We start from the raw sequence: 12,885 nt of genomic DNA on the forward strand, positions 1-12,885 counted from the left end.
CAGCAAGGGCCTGACCCTTGATGGCGTGTCGAGGTCGGAACGTTAGATCGAACTCACTGAACTCGATTGCCCATTAAGCAGGCGTCCTGATGCGTCTGTTTTCTGCATCACCTGCTTTAGTGGGAAGTTGGTGAGAACTTGTATTGAGTGAGCCTAGAAGTATGGTCTCAGTTTTCTTGATGCTGTGATAAGGGCGAGTGCCAGTTTCTCCATGTCTGGGTAGCGTGTTTCAGTTGGGAGAAGTGCTTTGCTAACGTAATACACTGGCAATTGACGTTCATTTTCTTTTCTGACTAGGACGGCGCTGACCGCCACGTCCAAAAGCGCTAAGTACAGCAGTAGAGACTCATTCGGTTGAGGTTTCGACAAGAGGGGCGTCTCTCCAAGATGCTTTTTCAGAGCCTCGAAGGCTTCTTCACACTCCGAAGTCAATTGGAATTTCTTTCCTTGTTTCAGCATATTGAAGAAAGGCAAGCTTTTATCTGTGGCTCTGGAGATGAAGCGACTGAGTGCGGCTATCCGACCATTGAGACTTTAGACTTCCTTTGGTTTCTAAGGTGACATCATCTCTAACAAGGCCATTACTTTCACTGGGTTTGCCTCAATTCCTCTTTTATTGACAATATACCCTAAGAACTGACCCGATGCTACTCCAAAGGTGTACTTGAGGGGATTCAATTTCATATTATACTTCCTAAGTATCTGAAAAGTTTGGTCGAGGTGACTTACGTGTTCGGCTGCCTGGAGGCTTTTGACCAGCATGTCGTCAATGTAAACCTCCATAGTTTGCCAATAAGTCCGGCAAATATCATGTTGACCAACCTCTGATATGTAGCTCCGGCATTCTTCAATTCGAAGGGCATGACATTGTAGCAATACAGCCCCCTGTCCGTAATGAACGACGTAGCTTCCTCATCAAGTCAGAACATGGGTATCTGGTTATACCCTGAGTATGCATCTATGAAGCTCAATAGCTCATGTCCAGCAGTAGAATCCACAAGTTGATCTATTCTTGGAAGTGGGAAGTTGTCTTTGGGGCACGCCTTATTTAAGTTCGTGAAGTCTACGCATACCCTCCACTTTCCGCTGGGCTTTTTCACCAAGACCGGGTTGGATATCGACCTGGGGTAGATGGCCTCTCTTATGAAACCACTGCGGCTAAGTTTGTTCACTTCGTCCTTCAGTGCCTCGTACCTTTCCGAATTGAGGGCACGCCTCTTCTGTCTATGGGGGGCATAGGAGGGGTTGATGTTAAGGTGATAGCAACTGATCCTAGGATCTATTCCCACGATATCTTCATGTTTCCATGCGAAGACATCCAAGTTCCCTTTCAGGAAGCTTATCATCTCTGTTTTTGCTTCAGGGGACAATGACTTTTCTATACGCAAGACCTGACTGGGGTCTTCTGGATTGGCGGGGAAAGTCTCCAATTCTTCCATTGGGGTCGCATTTGGTTCAGAGTCAATTATTCGGGGATCTAACTCATCAAGAGGGTGTCCTTGTTCAGGGGCCTCTTCTATATCGACGTTTCCCTCTTGTTTAGAGGTATGCCCTTGTTCAGGGGCGTCGAGCATTTCCACGTCTGTACTGACTTCAGCGGGAACCTCAGTTAGGATTACATTAACAGTTCGGGGCTCGAACTTTCACTGCGAGTTTAAATAGCATGCCCTGGAGCCCATCTGATCGCCTCGGACCGTAGCAATCCCATGTTCGATTGGAAATTTCATGCACAAGTAGGGGATGGACGTGACAGCCCAAAGGTCTTTCAAAACGGGTCTGCCCAATACTCCATGATATGCCAATCTGTGATCTACCACCAAAAATTCCATGAAGTGCTGGGCCACTAGAGGTGCTGAACCCATCTCGACGAGCAGAGTGATCCGCCCTCGTGGAACGATGCTGTCCCCAGTGAATCTAAATAGTGGGTCGGTCATGGGGATCAACCCATCTTCAATTTGCATTTTGTCAAAAGTGGAGCCGAACAATATGTTCACGAAATTGTCATTGTCAACGAGCATGCGTTTTAATCCGTTCCTAGCCACTACGGCTCTTACAACCAATGCATCACAATGGGGGTGGTGAACCCCCTTTGAGTCTTCCTGGGAGAAGGTGATTGGGGCCATCTTATCTGCTGCTTGCGACTCGTTGATAATGTAAGTGATCATTGGTGGGTCCTTTGCTTCCCTTGTGTAATTTCTCTGGACATTCCTGGTGTTGCCACCGACGTGGGGTCCCCTAATGATAGTATCGATTTCCCTGATGACCTGGCTCCTAGAAAATTGGGCTTGGTTTCCCTGTCTTGATTGACCTCGGTCCCTTGATTCTCTTCTCCGAGGCGATTGTTCCCTGTGTCCTCTATCCCCCCTCCTCGGGGAGGTGGATCTGCGAGGATATTCGTTCCTGCTGGAAGGGTGTGGGTTGCTTCAATCAGGGCGTCGATTGGCGTCTCGGCACTCATTAATGTCATGTCAATAGAGTTGATGGAATGTACAAAATCTTGCCCCTTCCAAGGGTTTGTTTGACCTCTTCTTCTTTTTCTTCTTGTTATCAGCTCTTCCAGATGGTCCTACTTCGACAGGGGCTACATTCAATGTGGCGGAAGCCAGGGGCCTGTCCGGATGTGGGAGCTATTGTATGACCTGCTTGGGTCCATTGTTGAGTAACAATGTGTGCTGCGGGTCCTCGACCTACCTGCCTCTGAGGTGGAGGGAGTCCCTGCGCGGCACTGTTGCGATAATCAATCATTTCTTCACTAACAATTTCCACTCTCATCATTTCCACCAGCTCGTCATATGTGGAGGGATTCTTGCTGCGCACGTCCCTCCAGAACAAAGTGTTCATGTTGAGCCCACCTTTCAAAGCTGAAAGGGCTTCTCTGTCAGTGACCTGTTCACAGTAGGTGATTTCGTCTGTAAACCTAGTGAGATAGCTTTTCAGCGTCTCCCCAGGGGCCTGCCTCATATCTTGCAGGCGTTGCACTGATGCCTTTCCTTCCCTGCGTGAGAGGTACTGGTTCAAAAATGCTTTCTTCAAATCTGGCCAACTTCTGATGCTTAGGGGAGGAAGCCTGCTGTACCATACTTCGGCGGCCCCGCCTAGTGTTACATGGAAGGCTCTGCATTTCAAAGCGGGCGAGGCTCCCCTTAGGCTCATCTGTGTCATGTACTTGGTGAGGTGCTTCTCCGGGTCTCCCTTTCCTTCATACTTGGGGATCTTAAGGGGCATGAAATTTGCTGGCATTGGGAAGCTTCGGATCTCTCTTGAGAATGAGAGGTTATCATCATCATCGTTAATCTCATAAGATCGACAGGGCCCATTTGACCCTTCATCATCTTGAATGTTCTTGGGAAGTGGAGGTGCTTCTCCTCGACTTCCCCAATCAACTAGGTTCCTCCTGTCCCTCCTATTTCTAGGAGGAGGAAAAGGAGCCTGTTCTTGTTCCTGATCTGGACGAACCGATCTTCTCATCGGACGGACCCTATTGCAGGGTCCTACCCTATCTGGTCGAAGACGCTTGCCGACCTTTGTTCCCCGTATCCTTGAGAGAAACTGTCCCCCAATTGTGATTCTCATGGTTGGCTCCCTTGCACATAAGATGTGGCTTCGGCGTTCATCTCTCTTTCGAGGGGACGTTCTGTGTGCCGGCTCATATGGCGTCGGGAGTGAGATACAGAGGCTTCCCGCACCGGATAAGATCATTGGGGCATTTGATAACCCTGATGATCCTGGGCTTGCATGAGGAGTTTATGCATTGCCATATTCTGAATTGCGATGTCTCTCATATCCACAGCTATCTGAGCCATTCCATCAGTGAGTATGGTTGTTTTTCCACCTCGGGGACGCCGGTGATGTGGTCTCTGATGAGTAACATTGTTATTGAGTACCTCTTCTTCAGAGGCCTCTCTCATGGGGTTGTCGCCTTCATGGCTATAACTCATCCTATCTCCTTTTTCAACGGTAGTGAGAACTTGGATTGTAACTTGACTTTGTTCTTTCTCAAGAACGTCCCCTTTTCAGAGTTAGTCGCAAGTTTTTCAGTAACTTCTCCGGTGGAGAATGCAAAACTTCAAACGGGAAGCATTCCCACAGACGGCGCCAACATGTTGACCTAAAAAATTGGACCTTCCAAGTGGCCAATCGAGAGCTACTCAACGTATTCCTCCCTGTGCACAATCAGCGAACGTACCCAGGGGTGGTGGCGATCGTATACACTCTAACGGTCAAGTCAAATTTAGGTGGTCGGAACAGTACCCAGGGGTTGTGCAAAATAATGATAAGGGGGAGGAGAAAATATATAAGCTTGCTATGGAGTGCTATGTAGTAAGAGTTTTATTACCTCTGCCTCTTGCCAAACCTTGGGTATTTATAGGTGAGATGAGCCGTTGGATGTGGGACACGTGTATATATTTGACGGTATGAGGCATTCGCTCATAGGCGTCAATCAGCTGCGTCTGTAGAGTGGGCGGACAGCTTGTTTCTCCTGAGTTGAATTGACATAAAGTTGATAAGTCACATCAACTAACCTCATCGAGACGTCAAATCAATTTAAACCTTAGATGTAAGGAGGATCTTGGCACAAATTTCTTTCTGAAATCGGCGGCGGATCTTCTAACAGGGGTCCACTTGGCCTCGGCCTTGGGGGCGAGGTGCTTCGATCAGGTCAGTAGTAGGGATCGCCTGTACTTCGCAGCGTGCTACCAGGTTGTGGACATTGGTGATACCACTTTGGAAACACTTCGGACGTGTCTTTATCAGATCTGAACATATGGTGGTTGGCGTTCCGAAGCAGTTCAGATAGGGGCGTAACAAAGGTGAAAAGGTTTGAATTCAAAATCAAACAACTCTCTTAAACTCACTTCAAGAGGTTACCGATCGATAAGTCACAGACAATCCGAACTCATTTTTTCGATTGATTAGGATACACATGGTCGATTTAAAGTTTGTATTCGAATTTATTAACACCATCAGTGTGCTACTATAGACAAGCTTTAAACTTGCTCTTCATAACTTCACTTAAAAATAAATAAATAAATAAATAAAATTCGCTCTTATAATAATAGAAATTAATCTTATGTTGTCAATGGACAAGATAAAAACTTTAGTCTATGAATGTTCTTTTACTACATCTGTGAGGATCTACCCACTAAGGACAAGAGATCTACTTATAGTTATAGCCCTTATTTGAGTCTTATTCTTTGGTAAAAATGTATTTTTAAATAGTATTTCGACATCATTTTAATCACAATTCTTCAATAAAATATTATTACACATAAATTCAAATTTTTTTCTTATTTTTTAATCACACATTTTACATCATTGTATTATTTAAAATTATATTTTAATGGTAAAAATGAGGCTTAAACAACGACATGGTAAATAATGGCAACAACTATTTAACCCAGAAATTTTCTGATATCACACGTGGCAGCATCTCATTCCTCTTGCCAGCACACCCCATTTAAATCCAACGGCCAGAAAATTCCCTCAGTGTTTCACTCGCCTGCATTTAGCCAGCAGGCGAATTCAAGGGCCGAAAATTCCCCAGCTACTCAAGTACAGGCAAGATCCAGCGGGTTGAGTACGCAATGAGCATCGTCATTTACTTAAAGGGCAATCTTGTTATTCCAGGGAATAATTAATGGCAATCTGGACATTAAATCACAATGGCGTTAGTAGCCACTATGGATTTGTTTGAGCTCCATTTTCTTCCAAAAAAAAAAAAAAAAAATATATATATATATATATATATATTTTTTTTTTTCAAATAGTATTATTATAGAAAATGTGTTGTTAAAAAATAAGAAAAAATTTTAATTTACATTTCATATTATTTTATTAAAAAATATGCCATTCAAATGAGGTCAAATCATATTCATTGAAAAGGGGTTCAAACAAGTGCTATATAAACAACAACAACTCACGAATTTCATCCTCCCGAAAAACTAATCAATTTATCGCGTTAATCTCAGGCAGTTCACTCACTGCCTCTCTCGCCAGATCCATCTCTCAGGTACGATCACCTCAAATTTATGCACATATATGCATACAAGCATGGATATGTATACGTCTATTTAGATTATGATGTGAAAATACTGTGTTTTAATTAGTATTTATGTGTTGATTTGAGGTTTCCAGTGAGCGATTTGTGTTAAATTTTGATTTTTCTTCGCGTTTGTTGAGTTCAATTTATATTTCTTGAATTGAATGTCATTTTTATAAGAAGGAATAATTAACTCGGTCTGAGCTAACTTTACACGGATTTAGAAATGCGTTATTGTTATTTCTGGATTTTCTTTTGTGTTGTGATCTGATCTGACCATTTTTCTGTGAAAACATTTCGATCTGGTGGAATTTTATTTTGATTAGACATGTATACATGTATGTGTTAGATTTGGGAACAAAGCCTCTGAGGATCTAAACTTTTGGTTTTTTGTCTAATGAAATTGTTGTAGGTATTTGGCGTGATTGTTTTTTCCTTTGATTTTATGATTTCTCATCCGATCTACAATGCTTTATTGTAATAGTTGACTTATAACTCTAAATGTTGTACATTTTTAGGAAAATTTTGAATGTTATTTGAGATTTATCTGTTTGCTTGTACGTGTGGTTTATTTCTATGTATATTTACTGTATTAAGGTCTGCATTTAAATAAAAGGTGATTGAAAATGAACAACGCTCCATGCGTATACATATTAATTTCACTTTACGTATAGCTTCTAATTATTTGATTGTTCATATCATATATCTTCATGTATATATGTTCTCATTTGTTCATTGACAATAGCCATGTATATGTGCAATCAATCATGGCATATTTTATGCAATACTACATGGAAATGATTGTACATGTAAACCTGGTTTTGTCTCCATTTGAGGTCATTTTGGTGTAGTGTTCTGTATGTGAGGATGATCATGGTGTAGGTGTGTGCCATTCTTAGAAGCATGCATAGATGTTTATGATTGTGTATGTTTTAACATGTTAATTGTGGCATAGTATGTGAAGTTTAAAAGTGAGGATAAGAAATCAACACTATCACACAATAGATCATTGTGCTAAATATACCTATGATAAAGAAATTTCAGTTTGCCTAACCACATCTTTTGTTCTGTTAGAAATTTTGTCTTGGCTCATACATGAATTTACTCGTATGAATTGTGAAATCAGATTTATTAATGTATTTTAGTCTTGACTGGCACCTCATTATATGTAGGGATCGAAAACTAGAAAGAGAAATGGGGCTGACATTCACGAAGCTCTTCAGCCGGCTTTTCGCCAAGAAGGAAATGCGCATTCTGATGGTTGGCCTTGATGCTGCTGGTAAGACCACCATTCTGTACAAGCTTAAGCTCGGAGAGATTGTAACTACCATTCCTACCATCGGTATGCTGTCTTATTCTTGCAAACTTTGCAACTCTGTTTCTTTTAATTATCCATGGTGTATTGTAATTGATAAAGCAGATGTTGATCTCTTGTTTCTCAGTTTGGTTTTTATGAACTGCTTTTTAATATTTACTCTTTTGGTATCTACTATTCGTATGCAGGTTTTAACGTGGAGACTGTTGAGTACAAGAACATCAGCTTCACTGTTTGGGATGTCGGTGGTCAGGACAAGGTGGGAACTTTTGTTTTAATCCTATTCTATGATCAATCTGAAACTATGTTTTATATTTCTATAAATGAAGTTGAGTCAATGTTTAACATTTAACTCAAAGGGCTTTCTGTCATCTGTTTCTGTGATCCTGGTCGTTCTGAGCATGGAAGAAACATTCACTTTCTTTCGTGGAACTACCATGCATGTAATGATTAACTAAGTTAGCTAGTCCCTCCCACAGATCCGTCCATTGTGGAGGCACTACTTCCAAAACACTCAAGGGCTCATATTTGTGGTGGATAGCAATGACAGGGATCGTGTTGTGGAGGCAAGGGATGAATTGCACAGGATGTTGAATGAGGTAAAACTTCCTATCTTAACTCTGTTGATGCAATAACTTTAAGACGTGAAGCTCATCTTGTGACTAACTCTGGGCAGATAATGCTTGAACTATTGCTTTATGAAAATAGGAATGAAGGAATTTTATCTTATAATGTGTAATTGGGGGTTGGATCGATATATAGAAGAATATTTTTAGATATATTCCAGAGACCATATTTTATTATCTGTCTATATATTTAGTTTGCTCCAACAAGCATCTTTTTAAGAGAATTTCTGCAATTTCATGTCCATTAATAATTTGTTAGAAAAAAGATATGAGTGCTCATCTTTAGACCAGTTCCCTTTCTAAAATATAGTTCGAAGGTGTTATATCTACAATATTCAATATACTGCATGATATGAGGAGGGTTAACAAAATTTGTGTGCTTTTACGAGTTTATATAGCTTCAGATAACTTGAAAGAGAATTGCTGTGACCACTGCAAATGTCTTGCTTATCAAAATAAACATTACAAAATAACAGGTACATTCGAAAGGTTTGATAGCTGCTTAACACATTAATTGAGAAGGGTGTGAAACAATTTCCATGCCTATAGGGGTAAAGGAATGCACGATAGGCTAGTTTCTTTGTGTAGACTTAGTGGTAAAGGTAAACCGGAAGTTAGATAATGACTAATGAGAGCCATGTAATTGATTGTCCTAGTGATGTAGAACGTAACACACAAAGAAACAGGGAAGAAGAGAAGAAGAAAGAGGGAAGAATAAGAAGAAATTGGTAAACTGCAACTTCATCAAGATATCAAATCTAATATTGCTTTCTTTAATAAATACTTATCTAATCATAATAGTCTTTGAACCAATCTCTTATTCATCAAAATCCCCATCACTTAATATGTCTTGAATGACTCTAGGAAATTTTGTTTAGAGCTCCTTTTATGTAGAAATGAATATTGGGTGGGTTAATACCTACAAGAGAATGCAAACAGTTTAGGCAGCTGAACTCTAGTTGACATGAGATCTTGAATCTCGTACCCAAGTAATGGCAGGGTTGGCCCTAAGGGGTGGCGGGCTAGAGGGGTATCCTAAGCATTGCACTTCTTAAGTGATGCTACTATTAGCCATTTCTGATGTTATTATGCATTAAACTCGTTAGTAGGCATAAAATAATTATGTTCACGTGTTGGTTCAAATTCATTGGCCCCTTGCTTCAGGATGAGCTGAGAGATGCTGTATTGCTTGTATTTGCGAACAAACAAGATCTTCCCAATGCAATGAATGCTGCTGAAATAACAGACAAGCTTGGCCTGCACTCGCTGAGGCAGCGTCACTGGTAAAAACTATGCTCTTAAATCTTGGTTCTCTATTGGTCTTTGCATCTACTTGCTGTTGTATCATTGTTTACCTTGGTTTCGCTTGCTTCCAGGTACATCCAGAGCACCTGTGCTACCTCCGGAGAGGGGCTTTACGAGGGTCTCGACTGGCTCTCAAACAACATTGCTAACAAGGCAAGTACTGTAGATGTGTTCATCAGACAATGTCTCGATACTTGATGTGCTTTCTGCTTTTGTATTCGTTTCTTATCCAGCTGTTCGGTTTCTTACAGTCACTCCCTTCTTGCAGGCATAATGCTTTATGGAATTGTTTATGCGTTGATGCTGGATGCGAGTTGGTTTTTATCTAGTCTTATACCTACATATAGTTTGTGTGTGATGAATTTTAATACGAGTCTTTTGGTTTTTGTTTAGGACTTCTTATGCTATTATCACAGAGCTAAGTTTTATGTGATTGCAAACATATGTGTACTTATATAATGCTATTGATACCTTATCTGATTTTGATTGAAATTCTTTTTTGATCCCATTTTTTATTTTAATTTTTGTTATTTTTTATTATTGCAATTTTTGAACTTTTACTACGACAAATGTGTGATTTGACAATTAAATTGACAAATCTATTTTATTTTTTGAAAGGTACTCGTCATTGAAGCTGTCTGTCTTTGAATTAATTTAGTTATTTACAATCATTATAACACCCTCACTTTCCTTCCCACGTCATTATCAAGATTTGTAAATACTAGAATCCATTTAGATTTGTTGGATACTACCACCTCCTAAAGATTTATGAGGCTAAGCGACACCTTTTCTTTATGTGTATATCCCATTTTGGATCATGCCATTTGTACGTTCATTTTTTATACCCTTGTTGATATTTGCATTATTGTCCACAAATAATTGAATGAAAAAACTGCATTTTTTTTAAACTGTTAAATTGGAAAATGTCATGTGGCAGAGTATAAGCACTGATGTACATTAAGCAAGATTTACCTTTCACAATTTTGAAATTCCAGGCAACATTTATTAGTCTCTTCCTATCATTTTTTGATGGTTACGTCAAAATAAAACAAAGAGGATTACTGAAATTTCTATATGACAGTATATTACATATTTGTAAGTTTAATAGAAAGAATAAAATATGTAACATAATCTATTTCAAATATATTCAAAATAATTCTTAATTTGTTTTTACAATGAGTGGGCTTGAAAATGCCAAGTTTCCAGCCTAAATGGTCCAATTCTATTGTAAAGGGACCGACCCTTTGAGGGCGAGGAGCACTTGCAAGTTCGTTTCATTTTTTGTGCCTTTTGGACACATTTGTTCTTAAATAGTATAATTGCTGACGCAGATGATCACTATTCCAAGAATGAGACTTTACTATCACAGCAGCTCATTTGTTTTGGTTCACGAATGGGTTCTTTACGAAAATAAACGGCAAATAGTCATAGCACGTTTAATAATGTTCGTATTGGTAGGAATCTACATCTAATTTTTTCATCCAAAAGGTCTTTTACTAAAATTGATATTATCTTTCGTCAATTCATCTTCTTCCTCGCCCTTTCCCTTATCCTTATCAATCTAGATCCCCTTTCACCACGTCCACCCTTCCCGTCCCCTTGGTCTTGCCCTTCCTCAACCAGCTTCCCGGTCTTCCAATCCATGGTGGACACATGAGGAAGATACCTAAGAGAATAGGAGATAAGCTCTTACCTTAGATCCTTATAATGCATCTTTTCAGATTTTGTATTGAAGGTGGGCATAACTAGGATCCCTCAAATCTTCTCAAGGTCAAGAAAGAAGACAACATGATTGCGAGAAAGATAAGAATATTTTCAATATCTCAACAAGAACAAGAACAGTCATTTTACCTAAACTTAGTAAATGATTTTCATCAACAATTCTTCATATCATACTTCTATAGTACATGTTGGCTCAAATTACATGCATATATCATCTAATTTTGAAATTAAAAACTCATAATAAGGAATTCAAAATAGAGAAGGTAGAAGATACAATGTATATCCATGGACCCCTTGATGGAAGGTCAAGTAACACAATAATTTTACATGGTTTCTCTTTTGGCTCGAGTCAAATAAGATTCTATATTGAGATTTTGCCATATGGCTTCTTTCTAGTTTAAAATACTTCCCACGAATTATTATAGACTTCTAATTCTTTCACTTATCATTGGAATCATAATTTTTTCTCATTCCATACACTTTATGTATATATGATATACGGTTAATTTTACACATGACACTGAATTTTGTACATAGTGTTACATTGGACATTAAATTTTAATTTGATTTGGAACTCATCATAGAGCTTTATAAAATGTTTCATTTAGACTATTGACTCAATTTGACATCCATTTTATAACTGAAACTTCTATAAATGATGGCAAAAATGCAAACCCATCTCATATGGCCTCGTCTCATATGTGGTAAGGAGAAGGGGAACATGGTCCCATCTCATAGCGTAACTTTATTTTTCATGTTTTTCAAATGAATCTATTTAAGAATAAATAACGTTAAAAAATAATTAATTAAACGGGTGGGGGTAATGGAGAGATTTTAACGTCGACGTTGTCTTGCTCCCATCCTGCCTTCCGAAAATCCCTTATGGGAAGGTATGTCATTTAATCCCCAACTCCGCCTCACCTCTTCTGTTAGATATTTTTCATCATTTTGCATGTATTTATTTCTGTTTTGCGAATGATTTGCCGCCCCAACCAATGTTTGCCGCTGCGCAACGGGGATCGACCTGCCCAATTAGGTAGGGGGTCGAGGGGGCAGCGCCCCCCATGGGGGCTCGGGGGCAACGCCCCTGAAAGAAAACTTTATTTTAGAAGTTTTTGAATAGATGCATCTGTTCGTTTTTTAACAGTCACCTCCAGTAGATGTATGCAAGGGACACACCTATTCAAACGATTGCTTCAATTTCTATAAATTCTGGACGAATTCTCGTTTGTAAAACACATTAAACAATTTATTCTTCTTTCTTTCTCTTGGCATTAATCAGTTATTTTCGAGTGTCTTCTTGGTTTGATCAAATAGTCACAATTTGAATCAAACGTCTCCATTGTATCCTGAGAGAGATTTTCTATCATATCCCAGTTGTGACTTTGTTGGATAGGGGAGAAACATTTCTTCAAAGATAATTTTTTTTTCGTGCCTTGGAGTTCATTAAAGTATTCAAATTTCCGTATATTTTATAAACATCTTCGTCATCACTAATGACTATTTGACAAGTTATCAAATTGTTATGATTTTTCAGTTAAGGTAGTAGCTAAACAATTTTTTTTTTTTTTTTTTTTAACTTTTCTAGTTAAAAACTTATTTTATTTTTATTGATAAAGTTGAAACAAATTAAAGTTCAATTTCCAAGATAACATATAAAGTTCAGTTACCATTAATGATATTAATCCACATATTTTTTCAAAATTTTGCTTTAATAAAAGCTTTTGCATCTTCTAACTTTTTTGACATCTTTCTTCCTTGATAAAAAGAGGGATGCCAGATTCCTTTCATATTAGGAATTATTGAAGAAACTCTCCAATTAAACTTGTTTCAAGCTCTCTCTAATATATATATATATATATATATATATATATATA

General features: G+C 39.0%; 1 pseudogene across 1 annotated transcript; it reads left to right on the forward strand.

Moving 5' to 3' along the window:
* The first annotated feature begins 5,891 nt into the window (after positions 1-5,891).
* On the forward strand, positions 5,892-9,782 carry LOC111402220 (annotated as a pseudogene). Its single transcript, XR_002704202.1, has 7 exons — positions 5,892-6,010; positions 7,213-7,382; positions 7,544-7,614; positions 7,835-7,954; positions 9,146-9,264; positions 9,358-9,439; positions 9,555-9,782. The product of XR_002704202.1 is annotated as an ADP-ribosylation factor-like (transcript).
* Positions 9,783-12,885: the final 3,103 nt, after the last annotated feature.

Source organism: Olea europaea, chromosome 1 (genome assembly GCF_002742605.1).
Source record: "Olea europaea var. sylvestris chromosome 1, O_europaea_v1, whole genome shotgun sequence".
NCBI classification, from domain to species: domain Eukaryota; kingdom Viridiplantae; phylum Streptophyta; class Magnoliopsida; order Lamiales; family Oleaceae; genus Olea; species Olea europaea.